Below are 18,912 nucleotides of genomic sequence, written 5' to 3' on the forward strand. Positions count from 1 at the left end.
GATTCTATCTGATCCACAACTTTGTGTCTCTTGGGTCCTAGCAAGAAGGAGTGGGCCTGGGGAACCAAGAGAAGTTTTAATGAAGGGAATGTTTACAAGCACAGGAACACAGGATATAGAAAAGCCTTAAGGCAAGGTATTGTTTCCTGGGGTTTCCAACTTCAGGGAGCCAGGACCACCTCTTGCTGCCTGAAAGGGTAAGGAAAGGGTGCATCGTTCCAAGACTCAGAGAAGAGGGGGAGGAGAGAGAGAAAGAGCTGGAGAGAAAGGGAGAAAGAGATAGATAGACAGGGAGAGAGAGAGAGAGAGATGGGTGACTGGACAGGGCAGCCTGACTCTGACTCTACAGCCTGACTCTGTAACCTTCAGTCAAGGGCACCAGTGATCCCGCAGGCTGGGAGGCAGGAGCTCACCCCACCCCCCTGCAGTGTTACTCAGAGGCCTGACCCAGCTGGAAGCCAGAGGGCTTGGCGAGCCCACTCACATGTCTACCCTGATCTGTCTCCCAGAGCCCAGAGCTGAGTAGGGAGAAGTAGAGAATGGACCTGGCGGGGGTGGGGCTGGGTGGAGGTGGAGCCCAACAGAGACACAAAGTTGAATGAGGGCAAAGAGGCTGTTAACACCCTTCCCCCCGTCCTTTGTGCGGTTACAATTATCCCCACCAGTGAATGTTCCAGAGGCTTCCATGGAGCACGTGAAGATGGGGTTCACACGTCGGCCCCTTTGCCATGGTGTTCTCTACCTTTATACTCAGTGCCTCACTGCCCACCCATCCTCACTACTCAGCCCATGCTCTAAATGTCGTGACAGAAGATTAGAAATAGCCTCCCTGGTGTTTCCTCTTAAAAATCCCCCAGAGAGTTACACTCTGGTGACGAAAACGCAGTGCCAGTTTTGTCACTGTATCCTTTTCATCAATAAATTATGTGATCGAAACTGTAGGAATATACATCTCCTTAAGGGATGTGGGTGGAATCAATGGTGTGTCGGAGGGAGATGCTTATATATTTTTCTTTAAATCAGTCCACGTCTCAAATAATAGTGCGAGGAGGAACCATGTGATTGGCAGTCAGTAGATATTTAAAACAAATGGCGGACTTGCCTGGTGGCGCAGAGGTTAAGAATCCGCCTGCCAATGCAGGGGACATGGGTTCGAGCCCTGGTCCAGGAAGATCCCACATGCCGCGGAGCAACTAAGCCCGCACGCCACAACTACTGCGCCTGCACTCTAGAGCCTCTGAGCCACAACTACTGAAGCCCGCATGCTACAACTACTGAAGCCCGCGTGCCTAGAGCCCGTGCTCCGCAACAAGAGAAGCCACCGCAATGAGAAGCCCGCGCACCGCAACAAAGAGTAGCCCCCGCTCACTGCAACTAGAGAAGGCCCGCGGGCAGCAACGAAGACCCAACACAGCCAAAAATAAATAAACAAACAAACAAACAAACAAACAAACAAACGAATAAATAAGTTAAAAACAAATGGCTAGTGACAAAAGAAAGTGGAAAGTATACATACACATCAATTATATATGAATACATTATGTGTATATTAATTTAATGATGTGTTTGCACCAGTGGACCAATCGACTCAGTCAAAATAGAGGCTACAGTAGCCACATCTGCAGGTTAATTTGTTTCTTTCAAGATAACAATGAAAAGTGATGCTGGAAGATTCTGGGCCATTCTGCTGAGCTGATCCTACCCTGAGCACAAGTTGTAGTTTTCTGGTGCTTGGGAAATGTGCTTTTGGGAGTGGTCAGGTGTGTTCTGGTGCCACTTCTGACTCTCAGAGGATCACCAATAATCCCAACATCAAGTTTCAGGTTTGGCAAGAGGCACATAAAAATGTTCTCAAGGCACAGTGTTCAAGAAAAAAAACCCTCAGCAACCCAGGCTTCAAGGAAGATCAGCTCTGCCTCTCCCAATGCGCCTTTGCAGACACAGGAAGGGTGGGACGTGGCCTGGGATTCTTTGGGAGCAGGCGTTGTCTCTGGCATGAGATGTGGGCCACCAGAGAGCATCGCCCGGAACATTAACATGGCAGCAGAGAACTTGTCGGGGTGTTCACGTGAGGCCCAACAGACAGATGGAAACAGATCGAATAATTTTGACAAATCAGGTTTCAATCCTCCCTCCCTCCCTCCTTGTCAGCGTCATCCTGAGAGAGAGACAGAGAAACAAAGACAAAGAGAGACAGAGAGAAAAAGACAAAGACAGAGACAGAGAGAAACGGAGACAGAGTCAGAGAGAGACACAGAGAGAGGGAGACAGAGAGACACAGAGCAAGACCCCAGAACAGTCGTTTGCCGGTTGGGACACACCAGCGGGTTGAGAGGACACTGCAGATGAACACTTTCATTCATTCTGCAGACACTCCTTGACCCTCTTCATCTCAACACCTGTGCCTGTCCTCCCGGAGGTCTCCAGGCAGTGCACAGACAGACAAGCAAGCCTGAGCTTAGGATGGGAGTAACGCGTCCTGTGATAAGGAAGTTGGGATGCCCCAGGACCGGCGCCAAGTCGAAGCACAGGCAGGGCACGGGCTCCGGGTATCAGCAAAGCAGCTCTGCCCACCCCTCGACCCCGTGGTTATTTCTATTGACAGCAACTGAAAACACAAATTAGTCGTTATTGTGGAAAAAGCTGAACTTTGTTGGACTTCATTTATGCACTTCCAGTCTGATAGAGTTGCCATTTGTAATTACATATTAGGGTTACCATCACCTTTCATCTAACAGTTCTCGGAGTCTCTAGAAGGTTGCACGTGGCCATATTTGGGAGCACGGATCCCCCCAAACCTGGGAGTTTCGGGGATATTTCTAAGACAAGGTGGTGTCTGAAATGAGCTACTTGTGCTCTACCTCAAAACAGAGAAGGGGCCGGCTGAGTGGAAGAAACAGCAAACACCTCTTCCCATTCTGCATCCAAGTTCCCACTGGGACGGGAGGTGACAGCTGGCGGCTGGTGGCCTGTTGTGTGTCAAAATCAGATGGCACCATACAGCACACAGCACAAAGTCTGGCCTGGACCGAGGGCTCCAGAAATGTTACAATTGTCGTTGCTGTTCATTTACTGTTAGAGATACTTATCTCTTGGAATGCAGTCCATCAGTATTCCTGCTCCACATTCTAGGAGGAGACAGCACGGTGCCGCCGGGATTCACGAACTCACACCAATTCACTTACCCGGCGTTCATGAAACACCTACTGTGTGCAAGGTGCTAGGTCCCAAAGCAGAGCCATGCGGGGGCCTCACCTGACGCCGGGCCTCTTGCCTCCAGCGTAACCCTCTCAGGCAGAACAGTCCAGAGTTACTTCTGACACAGACGGGTAAGACCTCGGAGAATGAACGTGCACAGGGAAATTGTACTGGAGACCCAGAGCTCACAAAGAGAATGGCTCCCAAGCTGTCCAGCTACCCACAAACGAACGCGCCCTCTGTGAAACTCTCCCGAATGAATCTCACGCTGAAACCAGCACATCATTTTTTGCTCTTTGCTAAAGTTGCCATCAGGAGCCTTAATGCGGTTGCTGACGGCGCGCTAGGAAATACTGAGGCGACAGGGCAGGAAAGTAACATTTACTGAGTGTCTGCTGTGTGCTCAGTCCTGAGATTTTACATGCATGATCAACTCTTGTCTTTTTAATTCTGGGTAGTTGGTGGAATTACCTCCCCACATTACGGATGAAAAAACTGATGCCTACAGAGGTTAATTTTCTTCCTGGACATCCCAGAGCAGATCAGAGCCTTGTGAGCACTTAGCTCTGGTTGGCTTTATCCAGACCTTTTCTTCTCCTTCTACTTAAAGCAAAATTGGACCAGGAAAATTACCCTGGACTTCAGCCAAAGCACCTCTATGAAACCACAGAAGGGAATTGGGCCCTTGATGCCTGCACACGCTAGCTCCTTTCCGTGGAGTTTCAGTGGAATCTGTGTTGTCCTGGGGAGAATCCCAAGTATACTTGCGACCAGATAGGTCTCAGCCTTCAACCTAGGAGGTCTGGAGTTCGTAGCAAGAACCAAGGTTAGCTGGGATGAGGGGAGGTGATTGAAACAGTGGGGTGGGTGAGGCCAGAACAGAGCAGAGCAAGTAAATATTTGCTAGGGCAAATGGTATCTGAGGACTCCTTAGAAGGTTCCAGTGGTCTTGGAGCCATGGGATATATGCCCATTACAACATTACCTATTTCTGGACATCACAGACCCAGCCAGATAGCCTGAGAAGGAAACCAGCCTGTGTTCGGAGTAAATAGTTAACACTTCTGGGCTGGAAGAGATGATTATTCAAAAGTTGGTCCCCACATACAAATGCAAATGACATCCAGAGACACATGAATGCTAATTTCTCCAACGAAGTCTGTAGACAAATGCTAGTCATTAGAAACATTTCCGCGCATTTATATTAGGCTGTCCTCTAAAAGACTTTTCAGACAAATATGTCATCAAGATATTCAAAACCATGTAATCTTATCCAAAGTTTCAGCTATCAACAGTACAGTTTTCATCTCTTGCAGCTGTGTGTCAGAACGCTCAGGGAGATTACTCAGCTGATACGGCCGAGCCGGGAGGGGCCAGAGAAGTCCTGGGGGTCCGTAAAGCTCCCAACAGGAGAATCTGGGTTCTCAGAGTGGGTTAGGCCTTTTAGTCACAGGTGAGCGATCCGAGGCAGGTGAGGGGTGACCTCTAATAGGTTAGAGAAGAAGCATGCAGAGATGTCCTCCTCTGTGTCTCTCTCCACCTGCTCGCCTTCACACACACAAGCGCTACCGAGATGACAGATTAACTTAAAAGCAGAGCAACTGGGAGCTCAGGATCCTGTCTGCACCACCTTCTTCTGCAAGAGAAAACCTCGGACCCATAGACTGTTCCCGGGGAGGCTCAGGGTAAGGGCAGAGGCTTAGGGTGAAGTGACAGGAGGGCTCGGCTTTAAGTTGCTCCTCTGAGCATGTGCGCATGTGTGCGCTTTTACCATCCTGCCCCTTCCTTGATCTCTCCCCCCTCCCCTCCCTCCCTTCCCCACCCCTTTCTTCATGGGAAGGGTATCTGGTGAAAAGAGTGCCCAGAGGGAACCTCCACGCCATCCCTAGGCCTGCAAAAGTTACTGTTATTTGATTGTTTCCTGGGGGACCATTTGTGTTTGGGTCACTTTATTTAGTGTGTGACTGGTGGTGGCTTTTGGCACTCAATTCTCTTTAATTAAACAGGTATTAAGTGAATCTATTAAATAACTCATTTATCTGTTAATCCACTATTCATCAACAGGAATATTCATCTACCCATCCATCCATCCATCCATCCACCCACCCACCCATCCGCTACTCACTGATAACAAAGTCTGAAGAACCCCTAAATATGGCGCTACTATTAACCCAGTTCTGTGGCTGGAGAAACAGAAGTAGAGAGGTTACAAAATTAAACCAAGATCCCCTAGCTAATAAGGGACAATGCTGAGATGGATTCATCTATTTTCTGGTTCACTCCACTAAGTCCATGGAAGACCATTTCTTGACTGCCTGCCTTGTAACAGGTACCAAGTCCAGGTATAACAGGAGGGTAAAGGTGTTTCTGACTGGCCCCTACCCTCAAGGAGGTTGCATTCTTGAACCAACGCCAAATGCCCTGAGGCTGGTGTGAGTTGTGTGCCCCGAAATGGTAAACTGTAAGCTGGTGCAAAAACCCATCAGCCAAGGTGCCAGGGGACACTGCCGGGGGTAACTCAGGGCATGGGTCTCACCATCCAGCTTCCATGGGTACACTCTCTGAAGGATACCTTTGTTTATGGGTGTATAGGCTGTAAATCCCATCCTAACAGCTGCTGCTTTGAAGGAGACTCAGGAAAGGACAGGCCAGGGTAAGGCCCAGCCCATCTGTGGATGGGCTTGTTATGGCTACACTGGTTCCTCCAGACAACGCTTCTTAGAGCTGAGGGTGTAATCTGTGATGGTTGGCTCCTGCCAACCAAGGGCATGGAGGTCTCTGTAAAGAATCACTAAATTGTGCAGGATATTCTTAGTGGAGGAAACAGTTTGTGCAAGAACACATGGGCCTGAATGATGATGGGATGGTAGAGCAGGGTGGTTGCTGAAGCACAGGTAACATGTGACGGGATGACTCATCACGGGGCCAGGGAGGTATCTGAACAGTTAGAATAAGAACTCATGGTGAAGGGTCTCATATGCCAGCTGAAGAGTCTGGACCTTAGCGGAGCCACAAAGGTACTGGGCAAGGGAAATATATATCCAGATTCATGCTTCAGAAAGAATAGTTGGCAGTGAATTGGCAGATCTGGAGGCAGGAGCACTGGTTAGTTGGTTCTTGCAGTAGTGTAAATGGAGGCCTATCCTAGACTCAAGGAGTGAGAATGTGATAGCTCACAGGAAACCTTCACGATTTTTGAAAAGCAGAATGGAAAAGATGCACAATTGATTAGAGTATTGAATGAAGGAAAGAGAAGAGCTAAACTCAGCTCTCAGGTTTCCAGCTTGAAATCTGTGTGACTATTTTTTAAACCTCTTTGGGGACCATGAGAGAAGAGGCCAGATTTGGGGAGTCTGAGATGCCAATAGGATATCCCAGTGGGATAGCTCAGTGGCAGTTGAAAATCTGGCTTTGGAGTTCAGAAGATAAAGTATTCATTGGCAATGGAAACTGAACATTCAAATAGGTAGCAATGTGCCACAAACTGCCCCTTCTGCACCCAGAACAGGCATCACTAATCAATTGCGGATTTTTTTTTTTTTTTTTTTTCTCATTGAGCCTGGCTGCTTAAGCACCATGATCCAGGCAGCCATTACCAACGGACTGGAGCTGGTATGGAAATTGAAATATTCTTGATGGCTGTCACAGAGATGATGACTGAAGCCACGGAGGGGTTGGGAGCGCCCTTGGTAGAAAGTGCATATCTAGTAAAACACACAGCTGTAGTTTAAAGAGTGTTGGCTTTGATGGAAGATGACCTGGATTCAAATCCCCTTGTCACCACTTACCGGCTGTGTTAACTTGGGAGATTTACCTAAACTCCCTAGGTCATAATTATTTATTTGTAAAACATGGATAACAATAGTACCTCATTGCATTCTGGATAACATTACTGTCACATAAAGTGTTTAGAACAAGCTGACACTTACATAATGCTCAATACATGCTACTGGGGGGAATGGGAAGAGCAAAGGAACCTGTAAAAATTAACAGGGGTTCCCTCAGAGCCTGTGCCAGTCCAGGGGACACCTTAATGCTCCTGGTCACAGGAGATCTGCTGGCATTTGGGAAGGATTCTAAACTCTACTCATTTCTCAGACTCACCCTCTGTATTCCATGAATATCCTGGTTTTCACTCAAATACAGTTTGGGGTTTGAATCTATGCATTTACAAGACTGCTTCCTAATTTGTAACAGTCCTTCTGCACAGATTTTGGAAAAGGAGGCGGATGCTTTGATACATCGCAGTGGCCACGGGACCTAAACTTCCTCTGTTTCACCCAGAACGGCAGACGGACAGATGTTCAGCCACAGCCCAGGAGGAGAGGGAAGAGGAGCTCAGTTCTCTCCTATCAAGAGGTCCCTTTTTAGTTTAGGTTGCCAGGTGTGTGTTACCTGAGAGAGGCCTTGTGGCCTGTCTAGCAAAGCATGTTAAAAATAAATAAATACATATAATTTATTTATTTGCCTGGTTTGCTCTTTCCCAATCATTGTCCTCAATCGAAAGGCAGTTATGGCCTTTTGGGTGCAGTACAGCATATCAAGTGTTTAACAAAGTGCCTTCAAATTTATGTAGCCAGTATCATATTTATCTGGGTAAATAAAAGATTATGTTTTCTGAACTGCCTCTCTGCTTGCCCTGCCAGCCTTTAATAGTCTTTGTCAAGAGACTGGAACCGCTTTATATAGGCTTCATAACCACAGAGCTGGTGTGTGTGTGTGTGTGTGTGTGTGTGTGTGTGTGTGTGTGTGTGTGTGTGTGTGTGTGTGTGTGTGTGTGTGTGTGTGTGTGTGTGTGATTTATTTATTTATTTTGGTGGCAGGGGTGGGGGGCGGCCTTTTCACATTATTTTTCACCGTAAATGTGACGGTAAAGTGTGTTACTCCAAATGCAAAGGGTCACACAGTTTCTTGGCCTGAACACAGAACTTCTGGTGACCTCGTGGTGAGGGCATCAAGCCCTCCAATTGTGACAAATCGACAACTGCCAAGAAGCTCAAGGGCCAGCTGATTTCCAGTATAATCTGCTGTTGGGTTTGGGATGGTTGATTTTCTCAGAACACTGAGTCAAGGATGTGTTTTGGTCTTTCCTTCTCATTTCCCGCTGGTGTGTTGGTGGGTATGTGTGTCTGTTTGTGGGAGGATGAGTGTATCTGCTTTTGACCTTGAGCATGTGTGCACGTGTATGTTTTGGCACCGAGGGGGAGAAAAAAGGCCAGAAGACAAAGCGGGGAGGAATAAGAGAGGGTCAGAAAAAGAGGAGAAGAAGTCACAGGAGTCTCACAGGCAGAAGATTATCTGGATTTATTCATTCTGTCATTTGCCCTCTGGCATTTGTGTCTGGCACGGCTGTAGGTTCTGGGGATCGTACACTTACCTAGTGGGACAAAGTCCCTGGTCTAACAGATGTTACTGTTTAATGGGGAACACTGACAATAAACCAGTGGTTAAATAGGGCAAATTGCAGAGAAACTGGCTGGTCCAATTACTGACGGAAATGCTGCCGTCCTTCTCAGCAGGGCTGGCTCTGTCACAGCCCCGGGGTAGCTCTCATCTCCGAATATTCCTTCCCAAGAGAGGTCATCTCTGGAATACATTTGTTTCTCTCTGGACAGACAGACAGATTTCTACTTTAACTCAGATCACTCCATCTCACTTTAAGGTTGTTTTCTTAAATTCCCTCTATGTCAGTGGTTTTCAGCAGGGGACGATCTTGCCCTCCCCCTTCCCCGGGGTACAACTGACAACGTCTGGAGCAATTTCTGGTCGTCCCGACAGGGGATGCTACCAGAACCTAGTAGAGGCCAAGGCTGCTGCTGAACATCGTACACACGTTTATTTTCTGTCTCCTCCACAATGAGAAGGCATGTCTTGCTCTTTCTTGTATCTGTAATATTGACACCTTATAGATGTTCGATAAATATTTGCTGGCTGGCAGTGCCTGTAATAAAGCTCACTACACGATAGGTGGTATAAAATGTTTGCTGAGTGAATACCTGATAAACTCTGTGACTTAATAGCCATCTGACTTTGATGAGCCGTCTGACCTTTCTGAGCTTCAACAACTCCCCCCGACAAAGAAGGATCTGACCCAGGTGCCAACAGTGTTGAGGCTGAGAAACCCTGACTTATGTGAAGTTGGAGGCTGGGCTGGCACCCGCGGGGCCAGGGCTTGTGAGTGTGTGCGTACGCGGGGCATGGCGGTGGGATCTGCCAGGAAGCCCGGCACTGCCCCTCAGGGAAAATCCCTCCCCACAGCCACTTGACTCTTTCCCTAGGAAACTTCTCCCCACCCCAGACACAGCCTGGGTTGGGAACCGACACAGCCTTCGCTGGGGGCTGCCAGGATGGGCTTGCTGTAGAATGGCTCCCAAGAGCCAAGGGGCTGGGGAGCCCTCATGGTGCCGAAATCCTTAAAATCTTGGGGCTCATCCTGGGGATATGTGTCCCCAGAAAACCTTAGTCACCCAATCCCTTCCTGCTCAAGAGCATTTGTTGACAACAGATTTCCTAACAGCATACAGGATCAGCCTGAAATATACTCTGCCTGTAAATTCTGCCCCGAAAACACTTCGCAGTGGGAAGCAACTCGTGAATCCCCGGCAAACGGGACAGAGGTTCGTACCTGAATGAGCTGATTCCCACTGCTGTTGAGGCAAGGGTTTGGGGGAAGGAAAAGAGAAATGAAATATCTGGGAAATCTGAGACATTGTTTTAAAACAACGGGTTTTTAGGGTGTTTGATTTACTATTCAACTGTACGCAGCTGCTGTTCGGAAAACAGGCCGCGTGCCAAGCGGAGCGAGCTGGTGGAGAGGGTCGGGGGAGCGGGGACAAAAGAATCCACGGTGGAGTTTGCACACTTCACGTGTCGACTGCCTTAAAAAAAACCCGAGCTGCTGACCCTTCCTGAGAAGCCGATGGCTGGCGTCTCTTGTGTTGCTGTTTATCTGTTGAACTGCTGCTTCCCACATACGTAGCTCTTGCCTTCTTTGTCTTCATTAAAGAGATTTAGGAGACTGCTCTGCCCTCAAAGGGCACACTTTTAATCAGTGCTTCAACAATCACCCCCTCCTTTTTCTTCTGCTTTCTCCAGTCTGGCATCAAGACACCCACACATTGGTAGAGGGAGATTTTTTTTTTTTTATTGAGGTAAAATGGATATAACCTAAAAGTAACCATTTTTCAATGTACCATTCGGTGGCATTTTGAACATTCACGAGGTTGCGTGACTGTCAACTCTATCTAGTTCCAGAACATTTTCATCCCCCCAAAGAAACCCTGCACCCATGAAGCAGCCACTCCTCATTTGACTCTCTCCTAAGCCCCTGGAAAGCACTGATGTGCTTTCTGACTTTATGGATTCACTCATTCTAAATATTTCATATAAATGGAATCATACAATATGTGACCTTTTGTGTCTGGCCTCTTTCACTTAAGTGAAAAGTTTTCGAGGTGCACCCGTGCTATAGCCTGTGCCAGCACTTCATTCCTTTTCATGGCTGAATACTATTCCATTTTATGGATATACCACATTTATCACATTTTATTTATTCATCCATCGATGGACATTGGGTTCTTTCCACCTTTTGGCTGTTGTAAATAGTGCTCTATGAGTATTCATGTGCAAGTATTTATTAGAAGACCTGTTTTCAGTTCTTTGGGGTATACATCTGGAAATAGAATTGCTGGGTCATATGGTAATTCTGTGTTTAACTTTCTGAGGAATCAGAAAATTCTTTAAGGCCCTCATTTCCCAACCACCCTTGGTATCCAATCAGCTAATATGTCCTCCACCCGAGAGGAGCCCAGAGTTGAACTTGAGGTCACCTCCTGGCTCTGCCCAGGGATGAGAAGGATAAGAGAGGCAGAGACCACCCTCCTTGGAGGCCCTCTTTTCTCCATCACCACAATAGTTAACTATGCACTCGATACGGCACTGAGTGTTCGTTTACACGAAAACCCTGCGGAGAGGCATTACTTTACCGATTTTTTTTAAATGAAGAAATAGATTCAGAGAGATGAATCCACTTACTCAAGGATACACAGTTAAGAAGTAACGAGTCTTACTACGTCTAAAGGCTATGAAAACTATTTCACCAGATTCAAAAGGCTGTTGGTTCCCTGCCTAAAAAAAGCCAAACCCTTCAGAAAGAACTGCCCTCAGCTCAAGTGGAGAACCCCTTCCCTTTTGCGGGGAGTTTGATGCAAACACTGAACACAGGCAACGGGAGGCTTCCTTCAGCCCAGGTGACGCAGGAAACAGCAGTGAGCTTGCTCTGCAAGATCATTCAGTGACCTGTGTTACAGGCAATGCATTCTTCTCCAGCAGCTGCACGTTCCTTGCCCCAGTCCAGTTTCCTGTCTAGAGTTTTCCCCTAAGGGGGAAATAGCTACCTCTATCCTTCCTTCTCATGGGCTATTCTTTTTAGAGAAGAAGAAGAAGAAAAAACAGCAGCAAGAACCATCTCTTTCTAAGCATTCACCTTTCCTAGCACGGGCTAAGCTCTTAGGACCCATTAACAGGATTCTTCCAACGGCTCTGTGAGTTTGGTGGAGGTGTTGTTTCCATCCTGACGAGGAAGCTGACATTCAGAGAGGTTAAGACACTTGCACAGAATCTCCAACCAACAGGTGGAAGAGCCAAGATTCAAAGAGAGAGTTTTTAGAATCTGAAGTCTATGGAATGTAGGCACTCTGTCAGGCCAATCCCTGATCAATCACCTCCTATTACTGGCTGTCCCCGGCCCCTGGGCTAGGGGCTTTCACAGATGGCCTCATTTAATCTTCATAAACTTCTAGCTTATAGAACAGAAACTCGAGGCTTGCCCGAGCTGACACAGCCGACGTTAGCCAAAGACACTTTTGTGCGGCCACTTGATTCCAAAGCCCTATTGAGTCTACCCTACTGTTCTATTTATTTGGCCAATATGGTGCTGAGTTCATCCCAGGATGAGGGGCCAGGAGGAACGGCTGCCAAGGAGTCCTGCTTGGTTGCATCATAAACTTCTGACAACCTCATCTATTCTCATTCCAGTCAACCATTTGCCATGGAGTTAGTGGCTGGTTTCCACATTAGGATGGAGCTCTTGGAGAGAGATGGTTTTCGGAATTGCTTGTGGTTAGTGATTTTCCTAAGATGAATTAGAAAGGAAACTATTTTGAAGGGAGGTTAGTTTGCCTCAGCAAGAGCTGAGCTGTAGCATCTCTGTGTTAGGACCTGTGGGCCAGCAGCTGTGGAGATGGACACGTATGTCCATGCTCAGGCATGTGTGTGCAGCTATATGGGCACAATTCATATGCACACACACGTTTGTTTGCAAGTGTGGGTCTGTGTGCATACGTCAAGGTGAACTCATTTGAGTGTCTATGCAAGTGTATTTCTGAGTACACGTGTAGGGGGTGGGCGACTTGGGGAAAACAGAGTAGAAGACTTCAGATGGAGGTTCCCCACTAGGACTGATTCCTGAAGACCTTGGGTTGGAATAATCATCTTGGGTTCTTTGCGGGGTAAGGTGAGTCTTTGTGTGTCCACAGGGATCTTCTGGCTGGATGAAAAACAACCCTTTCCTGGTGCTGATGACCTGGTTCCCTGGGAAGGGTCTCCATCTGGCCTCAGTTAATCCATGCCTTGTTTATCACTTGTGACCTCCAGCCCCTCTCTGTGTGGAGTTACAATCTTCCCCACAGCTCCAGAGCAAAGATCTCCAACTTTCGGCTGGTGGGGCTTCCCTGGGAGCTCTTTGGCATGTAGAGTCCCTGTCTCCACTTCCAGATCCTGACTCAGAATGTTTGGGTTGGGGTTCGAGAACCTGCATTTTAACAAGCTCCCAAGTTGGTTCTGATGTAGATGACATGGACCACACTTGGGGACTCTGGTTTGGAGAGCTCTCAGGGATTGACTGACATGTGTCCATCCTAAGCATCTGTCTCCAAGAAGGTGCCTCCAACAGGTTCTGTGATTTCTCCGGGGGAGCACACTGCCTCGAACCCACAGCATCCTATCTGGAGTCTGACATTCGTTCAGCACTGAAATCAGATTCTACTTCTGCGTTTTGCTGAGCATCTCCAGATACATTCTCAAATTATCTACCCATTTTGTGATGAACCCTCACCCTCCAGTTAGGAGATAAGCAAATGGTCTAACTGCATGCTTTTCTTTCAAACCAATTACACAACAAGGAACAAGAAATCATGTGCTGCAGATTAGACGCAACAAACCCCTCTTTCCTGAAGTCCATAGAATCTACTGAATTTAAGTACATTTTCAAAGTTAAAATTCCATCTTGCTAAACGCACGGTGTAGTCTTTAGGAGTAAGGATTTATAACAACAGTGATGGTCTTCTTACCCACTGGAAGTGACTTTCTCAACTTCCCATATAGAATCCTACCTCAGCTGGAAGGATTTTTTGTTTTTCTTTTCCCCCCTTTTTATCCTTTTAACCTCTCTAAATAGGTGAAGGTAGGTTGGCTTGCAAAAACTATTTGGCAATCCATCTCTTCATCCTCATCAACCAAATTCTGATTTCATATGACATTGGAATGCAGCCTACAGACCCTAAAAAAAGGTGTGTGTGGGAGGGGGATGGGATGGGAGACTTATTTGACAGTGTTACAAGGAGACAAGCTGGAAGCAAACATTTGACACTCCAGCCCTGGAATGCTGTAAAAATTTAATTAGTTGGATCCATTAGTCATGCCCACATGGAGGTTTCATACGGGACTTACAAAATTGCAGGCTACTGAAGGAAAGTTTCAGACCTTCCTGTAAATGCCATTTCCCTCATTATTGGGAAATGTGGTCTCAGTGGGACCATTGAACCAGGTTTTGTATTTACAAAATATGGTTAGGACGAGATTAACAGCATGAACTGAAGGGATTTTCACATCCAAATAAGGGACAACTTTCTAGAAGGGAGTTTGCCCAGCCGCACTGCTTCTGAGTCAATTGGGCTGAGAAATGATTTTGGTGCCCACTGCCTTTCATGACTCCCTGACTTGGATTTTTAGGTTTAAAGGTACCTGGAATGATGTTACATGTTTGACTCTAATGGGACAAGCATGTGTCTGTTTTCAAGTTGAAAATACACAGGCAGCCTTTCTAGTTCCAAAGGAGTTGGTGGCTGAATTCCGAAATCAAACTTTGGGGTTTCAAGGCCTGGGATACGTACAACTTGATTTGCAAGCAGGCATTTTCAATTTACAAACACTGTTATTTTGATTTTAAGTCTCTGCTTGGTCACTGTGGTTGGAAAGAGGTAGATGAGGAAGATATTTAATACAATTAATCATATGGTGATATTTGAAAGACACTGAAATTTAACTCAAGACTCTTAGCTCTTAATCAGTCTGAACCATATGATATTGCCCACGTGACCATGGGCACTGTTTCTTCAGAAACATGTGGTTCGGTCTAAGACGGTCTAAACATTTAACTGAAAAGGAAAGGGTTTGGTATGGTATAATATTATTGTTCTAGGGCCATGGTCCCCTAGAGAATGACTGTACATTGACTTTTCTTTCTTCATCTGTATGCATCCATTTCTTTACTCATGTTATTATTTCAACAAACATGTATATCTATATATTCTGGATTGAGACATAAAGTTTAATAAGACACAGTCCCTGCCCTAGAGGACACCGCTCTCTAATGGGAAAGACTGACTTATAAACAAGTAACCACAGTGCAGTAATAATAATTATAATGTTACTCTTCATTGAGTGCCTAGGCACCAAGCAATTTACATACATTAGTTCATGTTTGTTTCAAAGCAACTCAGCAAGACAAGATTTTTGGGTTTTTTTAATAGATGAAGAAACTGAGACCCAGACAAATTTAAGAACTTTCTGGATACACGGTTAAGAAACGACAGAGCTGAGATTTGAATCCAGGACAGTCTAAGTCCCTTAAGCCATATTGCCTCAGAGCCTCTGGTCAGTGCAACGACTCAGGTAAAGTGGTAGAACGAAGCAGTGCATGGAGAATTCTTCAGAGGAGAGTCCGCAATGTTTTGGGGACCCTTGAAGGATGAATACACCTACTCACAAATTGGGCAAGGAAAGTTTTAGTATTTGGGGGGGGCGGGAAATTGCCACGTTGTTGCTAATATTTTCTGGCCATTGTTACTTCTAAATAAACCTTAGTTTGAGATAAAGAATTCTATTTTATATAACAAAAGATACTCTGTCTCTAAAAGTCCTTTGGCTTGATACATTTTTGAAGTTCTCTGTTGTTTCCAAAACTCGCACATGTAAAGATTTCAGCAATCAGCCATGGACCTATCTAAATTGCTGGCTGGATTTGGGAACTACTTAGGTACGTGCGAGCAGAGAAACTACATGACTTTGGGGAAACAACTCCAATGGGAGGAAATTAGTGGGTAAATGAAACAAGTAACTGGCACCAATAAAGAATGCCTGTGAGCGAGGGCTGCAGGTACTCAGACGAAATGCACACCCTGTTTGTGATTCGGATGTTTGGGGATCTGAAGAAGTTAGACTTTGAGTTTTGTAAGATTTTCACATCTTTGACCCCAGAGATCAGTCGCCATTTGGTTGAAAAGTCACTGGGGGAGGGAAGGAGAACAGACTATAACCTAGTTGAGTCAGGTTCCACTCTTCTAAATTGCCTAGCAATGCATACATTTAGATTTATTCTTTAAACTTTCTATGCCTCATTCCGATCTTAAGTCTGTCACCTAAATTCAGCCGCACGGGACAAGACTTCTTAAAGTAAACTGGTCAAAAGCAAAGCAAGACTCATGCCGGTGCCCAAGCACTCAAGATTTGTGTCTTAAATTGAGCTCCTCACCTATGAAATTCCAAGCAGTGCCTTATAGTAAAGAGAAAGTGGACCTTCTCCAAAGGCAATTTTCACAACCCAGGACAAATTGATCTATCGGCCTCTATGATTAAGGCCCCCCTCACGGACATCTGATATTTGTGTTTGTCGAACCCTTCCCTTTCCTCTGGGGATCCCATCCCCCTTGCCCATTCTTGCGGTTTACATGGGGCTGATTCCCTAGGGTCCTGGCTCTGGAGGCGACACCCTGACCAAATCCACAGTGCTGGATTCTGGGATAAGTGGTACACTTCCAATCCAAGGCAATAAGCCTCAAATCTAGGGTTTTTTAGAACTATTTGAAAAGAGAAGCTTATTCTACAGGGAATGCTCGCTGTAAGGATGATTTAAGACTGGAATTTCTCAGGCCGTATTTCTACCTCCAGGGGATCCAGGCAAAGAATGAAGGCAACACAGAAGTAAGTGAATTTGGGGCCATAAAAACAAGTTCCTGGTGACACGATTGATGTATCTGGATCCAGCCATGCCAGAAGCCAGTGTCACCACTGGACTTCTCAAAATGTGAGCTAAGAAATTATTTTGGTATGTTCTTAAGCTGGGTTGAATTGAGTCTCCTGTCACTTATAAGCAAGAGTCCTGATACCATCTCTATTTAGGGTGCCCCAGGCTGCTTCCAGGTAACTTAAGGCATGCTATGAAATTCTCAAAACACATATAAAAACTTTATAATGAGTTCATTTGAATTTAAAATAGGAATTTACACATGGGATATGAATGTCATTAAAGCCAAAAGACAGTAATGGGGCAGAGCAACTGATTAAAAGTAGGAATCATTCACTTGGTGGTGATGGATTCATGATTCACTAGAGCCTGACTGTCCAGTACGACAGGAGCCCTAAGCCACATGTGCCAATGGAGCGCTTGATATCTGGCTGGTCCAATGCGCTTTAAGCGTTAAGGCACAGCCTAGATTCAGAAAACGTACTGCAAACCAAAGAATGCAAAGTATCTCATTAATAATTTTTATACTGATGACATGTCAAAGTGAAAATATTTGGGAAATAGTAGGTTAAATAAAAAGTGTTATTAAAATCAACTTCACCTGTTTTTTTACTTGTTACATTATGGCTGCTGGACAGTTTTAAAGTACATATATGGCTCACATTCTATTTCCACGGGATAGTGTTGCACGAGAGCTATAACTGTTACAAGGTTCTGCTTTACGTTGAACCTTGAACCGAAAGCCCCTGCTTCTGACACTCCCACCCTGGTTTTCCTTATCTTGAACTAATGTGCTTGACCCTGGGGGGATACAAAACGAATCCTATCCATATTCACAGCACTGCCCCTCAGCTATTTGAAGCAGCTCCTAGATTCTTCCCATAACTTCTCTTTTCTGGGCCAAACACCCCCCGTCCTTCAACCACTTTTCATATAACCTAGTTTCTCCACCTTTCTTTGGAACCTTCCAGTTCCCCTTAAAATAAGGTGCTCGGTGTTCTTTCTGGCTCACCAGCGGTAGTTTGAGCACCGAAGCTCTCACCTGCTTTTACAACGAGACGCCAGGTTTCTATTAATTTGACCCCAACGTCATTAACATCTTTGGGAACTGAGGCTTCCACCAGTGATTCTCAAAGGTTAACCCTCGGCCCAGCAGAGTCAGCACGACTTGAGAAACTCGTTTGAAATGCGAATTCTCTGGCTTCACCCAAGACCTCCTGAATCACAAACTCTGGGGGTGGGACCCAGCAAGCAGCGCTTTAATAAGCCTGCCAGGGAATTCTGAGGCACGAGTGAGCGTGAAAATGGCTCATCCGCAAAGCCTTCTCATATCTCTGCCTCTCAGCCAGGTTTCCCCTGTTTGAATGGCTGGCATTTTTGAACCATTACGCGGGAGTTTGCCTTGTGTTCCTATTAGTGCATCCTCATTTTGGCACAAGGTTCTAGCTTGTCTAAGCCTTCTGGAATACAGAGTCTGTCACTTCTCCCTGCATTGTGTCAACTGCACATGGAATCATGCTGCTTTCGTCTTTATCCAGAACTCTGATCTGATCGTTGAACAACACAGACTCCAAATCGGGATCCCACTTCCCCTCAGGCCTTGGGTCATGCTGTTGCCTCTGCCTCTGAGATGTTTCCAAAGCCTGTCTCCCTTGCCCTACAATTGCTTTTCCTGGCTAGCTCCACCAGGACCTGCACCTCCACTCATATGTCATCTGTACCCAGAAAATCGGGTTTAGGGCTGATCACCTGAACCCCCGGGGCTGATAGCTATTAGTGTTTGATGAATGACTCCGTTCCTCTGTGGAACACTGGTTCTTGAGCGGGGAGATTAGGCTCCTGGAGGACATTTGGTGATGTCGAGACACATTTTTAGTTGCCGCAGCTGGGGGTTGCTATGACATCTAGTGGGTCAACGTCAAGGAAGCTGTTAAACATCTTTCAAAGGCACGGGGTGGACTCCCCCAGCAAAGAATGACTTGGTTCCAAACGTCAGCAGTGCTGAGGTCGATACACCTGCCCCAGATTGCAAATTCATGTCCCTTTTGGTCACCAATTTTATTTCTAGCCCCAAGAGAATGCATGGCCCAAAGGAGATGCTGAATAAGTGTTTGTTGAATGAATAAGTGACATCTCCCTTACTGGGAGGAAGCATGAGAAAAACCAATCAAGATCACCTGTAGGTTTATAACTTTCTGTTTTAGGAAAGAACTTGCCTGTGGAATAATATGGTCAGGGACATATGGAAACCGCGTTTAACGAATAAGCTAGCTTTATAATTAGTATACCCCCTGCTAATTAATACACGAGCTTCTGAAGTACCTACAAACCACTAAGACATTTTGGGGTCTCTAAGGTGGCCGAGCACTCTCCTTTTGCATCTTATTGCCCTGCTCATTTGGTGAGTAATC

The 18,912-nt window shown here is 46.2% G+C and overlaps 1 protein-coding gene across 2 annotated transcripts in view; it reads right to left on the bottom strand.

Annotated features, from left to right (window-relative positions):
- LOC309649319 (uncharacterized protein) overlaps positions 1 to 18,912 on the bottom strand; it is a 213,452-nt gene that overhangs the window by 21,242 nt on the left and 173,298 nt on the right. The gene's annotated exons all lie outside the window — the stretch shown is intronic.

This window comes from Balaenoptera physalus, assembly GCF_965194825.1.
Source record: "Balaenoptera physalus genome assembly, chromosome: 19".
Lineage (NCBI taxonomy): Eukaryota > Metazoa > Chordata > Mammalia > Artiodactyla > Balaenopteridae > Balaenoptera > Balaenoptera physalus.